Source organism: Nerophis ophidion, linkage group LG22, assembly GCF_033978795.1.
Source record: "Nerophis ophidion isolate RoL-2023_Sa linkage group LG22, RoL_Noph_v1.0, whole genome shotgun sequence".
Classification (NCBI taxonomy): Eukaryota; Metazoa; Chordata; class Actinopteri; order Syngnathiformes; family Syngnathidae; genus Nerophis; species Nerophis ophidion.
Window position 1 is genome coordinate 885,652 of NC_084632.1, and position 7,506 is coordinate 893,157.

The window sequence follows — 7,506 nt, forward strand, 5'->3', positions numbered from 1 at the left end:
TTACAGGTAGACAGAACAGGATCAAACATCACAGGGAGACAGAACAGGATCAAACATTACAGGCAGACAGAACAGGATCAAACATTACAGGGAGACAGAACAGGATCAAACATTACAGGGAGACAGAACAGGATCCAACATTACAGGGAGACAGAACAGAATCCAACATTACAGGGAGACAGAACAGGATCAAACATTACAGGGAGACAGAACAGGATCCAACAATACAGGGAGACAGAACAGGATCAAACATTACAGGGAGACAGAATAGGATCAAACATTACAGGGAGACAGAACAGGATCAAACATTACAGGGAGACAGAACAGGATCAAACATTACAGGGAGACAGAACAGGATCAAACATTACAGGCAGACAGAACAGGATCAAACATTACAGGGAGACAGAACCGGATCAAACATTACAGGGAGACAGAACAGGATCAAACATTACAGGTAGACAGAACAGGATCAAACATCACAGGGAGACAGAACAGGATCAAACATTACAGGCAGACAGAACAGGATCAAACATTACAGGGAGACAGAACAGGATCAAACATTACAGGGAGACAGAACAGGATCCAACATTACAGGGAGACAGAACAGAATCCAACATTACAGGGAGACAGAACAGGATCAAACATTACAGGGAGACAGAACAGGATCCAACAATACAGGGAGACAGAACAGGATCAAACATTACAGGGAGACAGAATAGGATCAAACATTACAGGGAGACAGAACAGGATCAAACATTACAGGGAGACAGAACAGGATCAAACATTACAGGGAGACAGAACAGGATCCAACATTACAGGGAGACAGAACAGGATCAAACATTACAGGGAGACGGAACAGGATCAAACATTACAGGGAGACAGAACAGGATCAAACATTACAAGGAGACAGAACAGGATCGAACATTACAGGGAGACAGAACAGGATCAAACATTACAGGGAGACAGAACAGGATCAAACATTACAGGGAGACAGAACAGGATCAAACATTGCAAGGAGACAGAACAGGATCAAACATTACAGGGAGACAGAACAGGATCGCTGACGGGTCTGCCAACTTCCGGCGCCCCGTACAAAAGAGATGAGAAACAGGTAAACGCTGGGGGGAGAAAAACAAAATCAGTCTAAGCCTGGGCCCCTGGAGAGAGGGTCCAGACTGAGGCCAAGGGGTGGGGGGGAAACCCTCATCGCCATAGCACACATAAGCATGTGTGTAAGAGGAAAACATCGAAGAACACAAAGACATTAAAGACATTAAAATAGCAGAGCTGATGCAACCAGCCATTTGTTTTTTATTTATTTTATTTATTTATTTTCTCCTGTCCAGCTTCTCAGGTAAATGATGTAGTTGATGTAGACGCTCATATCGGCTGTACACATTTACTTTACAAAAGAAGAGTCTTGGATACTTCTCTTGTTGTCCTATTGGTATTTGACTCGATTAAATATATTTATATTATCATTTGGTGCAGCCGGGCCGGAGCAGGAGGGGATAAAAAGAGAAAAAAGGGATAACAGATGGGGAAATTGTGGGGATAAGAGGGGGATAAGACGGAGAGACAAGAACAACAACAATAGAACAACATCAGCAAATACAATATGTACAAATATGATAGTAAAAGTGATAGCAAAGAAGCAGTTAGTGAAATAAATAATAATACAGAACTGACAATGAAGACAGTTACACAACGGATGGAGCAACACAACTACCAGCACTATTGCTAATGAATAATAACAATAATGTACTTCTACTGTCAACAATACAATTGTTCAACTGCAACAAAACACATATGTAATGATAACTTGAAATATAAAATAAGGCAGATGAATGGAGGGGAAGAAAGAGAAGCCAGCTATATTAACCTTGTAGATTGTTGTAGGAACACTAGGTTAAGCTTTGTCAGTGTGTCATTTCTACATACAGCTACAAAGGTAAAACAACAACAAACAAACAAAAACATATACAGTGTGGTGTCCTCCGCAGTGTTCCCCGCCATCGTCTGCCGGGGTGGAGGGAGCGTGGCCAGAGACAGGAGCAGACCCAACAAAGCAACCAAGAGAGCCGACTCCACTCTCTGCCGCCCACCAACTCTCGGCCAGTGTTCAGTCTGCATGGAGTGGCAAGATGCGTCTAAGGCAGGGTTTTCAACCTTTCTTGAGCCAAGGCACATTTTTTGCGTTGAAAAAATCAGGAGCGACACCAACAGCAGAAATCTTTAAAAAACGAAACTCAGTTGACAGTAAAAAGTGGTTGTTGCAATTGTTGGGTATGACTTCAAAGCATCAAAGTAGGTGTACCGTCACGACCTGCCACATCATGCCCTGACTTATTTGGAGTTTTTTGCTGTTTTCCTGTGTGTAGTCTTTTAGTTCTTGTCTTGCGCTCCAATTTTGGTGGCTTTTCCTGTTTTGTTAGTATTTTCCTTTAGCAGTTTCATGTCATATTCCCCGCACCTGCTTTGTTTTTGCAATCAAGGCTATTTAAGTTGGGCGGACGCTATCCTTCTTTGCGGGGACATTGTTGATCGTCATGTCATGTACGGATGTACTTTGTGGACGCTGTCTCTGCTCCACAGCAAGTCTTTGCTGTCGTCCAGCATTCTGTTTTTGTTTACTTTGCAGCCAGATCAATTAAAGTTTCATTTAGCATAGCCTTCCCTAAGCTTCAATGGCTTTCCTTAGGGGCACTCACCTTGTCTTTGTTTTTGGTGTAAGCTTTAGGTACCCTTTTTACCTGCACACTGCCTCCCGCTGTCGTCTGCATATCATGATCGCGACAAACCATGGTCGTTGTCCTCGACATGTAGAAAGCAATTAACTACCTGCTGCCACCTACTGATATGGGAGAGTATTACACGGTTACTCTGCTGAGTTCAAGACAACACAGACACAACACAACACAACAAAACAGACACACAACAACACAACACAACAACACAGACACACAACAACACAACACAACAACACAGACACACAACAACACAACACAACAACACAGACACACAACAACACAACACAACAACACAGACACACAACAACACAACACAACAACACAGACACACAACAACACAACACAACAACACAGACACACAACAACACAACACAACAACACAGACACACAACAACACAACACAACAACACAGACACACAACAACACAACACAACAACACAGACACACAACAACGGCACATTATTTGTGGATTAGTTTGCAAAACACCTTTTTACCCCAATTAGGTGAAATGACACAATCTCCCACGGCATACCAGTCACTGTATCACCACCTCTTGTCGCAGAGTCCCAAAGGGTCCCGGGACCAAAAGGTTGGGTACGTTGTTATGTAAATTTAAAAGACTCACACTAATGGACGTCATGAAAAGTGGATTCCTGACTGGAAATTACAAGAAGGTTGCTTTGACGAGTTCCTAATCTACTTTAATCCCTTTTATTCCACTTTAACAACAGTGTCATTGCAACCTGTAATTACCTCAGGGTGGTAAAAGCACTCATTATTAAATGAGGATTATCCCAAAAAGAGTGTGATGAGACGTGTGATGTATTAACTGCACTGAAGATAATCGCATGAGCTTTTTTTTTTTTCCTGGTCCAGCAGTTACACAAAAATGATTCGCTACTGAATGGGATCAATAGACCGGGACCAGGAACTCTGGGATTCCCGACTGAGACCGTTGACCCCCCCCCTGACCTGGACCTGAATAAAGGGAAGAAATGGGATGGATGGAGTAGGAACAAACTATTCCAAACACAAGGATCAAGCCAGACGACTGCTGGGATCCAACATCAGTGCAATCAGGGTTACTAAGAAGTAGAAATATTCTACTGTTAAGCCCTGCCATGAGCTGAAGACTTGTCCAGGGTGTACCCCGCCTTCAGCCCGATTGTCGCTGAGATAAGCGCCAGCGCCCCCCGCCACCCCAAAAAAGGGAATAAGCGATAGAAAATGGATGGATGGAAGTTCAAGTTAGAGGCCTACTGAAATGAGATGTTGTTATTTAAAGGGGGCTAGCAGCTCCATTCTATGTGTCATACTTCATCATCTCCCCATATTTTTGCTGAAAGGATTTAGTAGAGAACATCCACAATAAAGTTGGCAACTTTTGGTCGCTAATAAAAAAGCCTTGCCTGTACCGGAAGTAGCAGACGATGTGTGCGTGACATCACGGGTTGTAGGGCTCCTCACATCTGAACATTGTTTATAATCATGGCCACCAGCAGCGAGAGCGATTCGGACAGAGAAAGCGACGATTTCCCCATTAATTTGAGCGAGGATGAAAGATTCGTGGATGAGGAAAGTGAGAGTGAAGGACTAAAGGAAAAAAAAGGCGAGGGCAGTGGGAGCAATTTAGATGTTATTAGACACATTTACTAGGATAATTCTGGAAAATCCCTTATCTGATTATTGTGTTACTAGTGTTGTAGTGAGATTATAAAGTCATACCTGAAAATCGGAGGGGTGTGGTGACCACCAGTGTCTCTGAGGGAAGCCTTGGAGGAGCCAAGAAAGTCGCAGCTGCCTCTTTGACAGCTGCTGCAGGAGGAACAACACAAGCTTCGCACATGTTTACGGTACAAGCCAACTTATTACCACAATTTTCTCACCAAAACCTGCCGGTTGACATGTGGTAGAGAAACATGTTCGTTTGACTGTTCTGTTCCATAGTAAAGCTTCACAACAAACAAAGAAACACCGGCTGTGTTTTGGTTGCTAAAGGCAGCTGCAATGCACCACTTTCCACCAACATCTTTCTTCTTTGACGTCTCCATTATTCATTGAACAAATTGCAAAAGATTCAGCAACACAGATGTCCAAAATACTGTGTAATTATGCGATTAAATCGGACTACTTTTAGCTGTGAGTGGTGCTGGGAGAACATGTCTGCTACCACCGGTGACGTCACAGACACACGTCATCATAAGCGTCATCATTATGCGACGTTTTCAACAGGATACCTCGCGGGAAATTTAAAATTGTAATTTAGTAAAGTAAAAAGTCCGTATTGTCATGTGTTGCAATGTTAATATTTCATCATTGATATATAAACTATCAGACTGCGTGGTGGCTAGTAGTGGCTTTCAGTAGGCCTTTAAAGTAGTCATGATTGTCACACACACACACACACACTTGTCACACACTCACACATTGTCTCACACACACTTGGTGAGGTGAAACTATTCTCTGCATTTGATCCATCACCCTTGATCACCCACTTCAAAGTAAACATGTTTAATATCGAAGTTGAACTGTTTTTTTTAAATGCTTCTCAGTAGTCACGTACAAATTTGTGTGTGAATTATGCAAAATTATTGAAATTTGTTCCCCATGAAGCATATGAACTCTTTCTCCCCAGGGTCCCCAGTAAGAATGATCAGCACATGACTTCATCAATCCAGAGATTTAAAGACGTGTATGAGCTAACTGGGCAGTGGACATTTTACACCTTTTTTGTTAGGCCTCCACAACCTGGAGAAAGGCTGGTCCCCACAAGTCACGAACAACCTGTGTGTGTGTGTGTGTGTGTGTGTGTGTGCGTGTGTGTGTGTGTGTGTGTGTGTGTGTGTGTGTGTGTGTGTGTGTGTGTGTGTGTGTGTGTGTGTGTGTGTGCTCAGTGAGTGAGAAAAGGCAAACAGCAGATGAAGCAGTAGATCTCACAGCAACGCTGGGATTTAAACTCATTCTGTCTGCGGCTCCATCAGATAATGAGCTGAGTCAGCACCCTATGAATATATACAGAGTGGGATAACACACACACACACACACACACACACACACACACACACACACACAGAGGCGTGGTAAAAGGTGCATACATGTGATATTGATGAGGATATGAGGGAAAGAAAAAGAGGGTAACACATCTTTATAATGAACACCTCCCACTGAGACAACTCTCACTTCATCCTCTCATTCTTCTATTCTATGTAAATTCATCCCCTCAATATTTCATTCCGCATCACTTCATTCCCTCATTCTACTATTTGATATCACTTCATCCTCTCATTCTTCTATTCCATGTCAAGTAATCTTCTCATTATTTTATTCTGTATCACTTCAACCTCTCAGTATTTTCATGTGTCAATTCACCCTTTCACTCCTCTATTCTATGTAAGTACGTCCTCTCATTCTGCTTTTTTTGCGTCAATTAATCCTGTCACTCTTCTATCCTGTGTCAATTCTTCCTCTCCCTTTTTTATGCATCAATTCATCCTCTCACTCTTCTATCCTTTTGTCAATTTATCCTCTCCTTATGCGTCAATTTATCCTCTCACCCTTCTATCCTGTGTCAAGTCATCCTCTCACTCTTCTATCATGTGTCAAGTCATCCTTTTACTTTGCTTTCATGCATCAATTCATCCTCTCACTCTTCTATCCTGTGTCAATTCATACTCTCATTATGCGTCAATTCATCCTCTCCCCCTTCTATCCTGTGTCAATTCGTTCAATCACCCTCTCACTCTTCTGTCCTGCGTCAAGTCATCCTCTCACTCTCATTTTACCAAATGTGCTAGGCATGAACCAAAGTGCGTGGTAGTCATTAAAGTGAACACATGAATGGAAAAGGACACATTAGACAAACACTTTGAAATCTGCCATATTTGAGCTTTTATTGAAGTGTTTTTGACATTCTCCTCCATTGAGTGGCTGCAGAATATCTTCTAGGACCCCTGTGGTGCACGGCGACCTCGGCGACCCGCAGCCTTATCTCTGCTTCCACTTCATCCTCGGACGTCCTCCTCAGTCGGGGAGGAGACCAGGTGCTTAGTGACTCACAAAACTGGGAGGCTGTCTCTCCTCATCTCAGGTTAGCTGGTCTGCATTAGCATGCGCACAAGTGACAGCTGTCAGTGACACTCAGCACCTCCTCCTCTTCCTCCTCATCCTCCTCCTCATCCTCCTCTTCCTCCTCCTCCTCCTCCTCATCCTCCTCCTCCTCTAAACCACCTTGGAGGAAGGTTTGTTAAACGTAAAAAAAACCCCACATTTTAAACAGATTAATCATACTTTTTAATTGAGACTAATCATGATAGATGACAGCAAATTAGTCTGGTTATGAATACTATCATTTTAAAATAATTGGACATATATTAAAGCATTTAGATTACATCATTTTGTAAGATTGTTAACAATTCTATAATAATAATACAAACACAGTCATTGCATTTAAATGAGGAAATATCTATTCAAATCCCATGTGTATGTTGCACTGTATACTACATTTTAAAAATGTTATATATTTGCCTTTTTTGATAATCCTTTTTTTTCTCTATCAGGACTTTAGCGACTGCGTGTGGTTTACACATGGAGAGAAAAAAAGGTAAAACCTCAGACACGTTCCACATTTAGTCCAAAAATGGACTAAATATATAAACTAAATTAAATAAATACACTATTATACAGACACAAAAATAATAAAATTATAAATATATAAAATGTAAATGCCCACAATAAATACACAAATATGAATACTCAA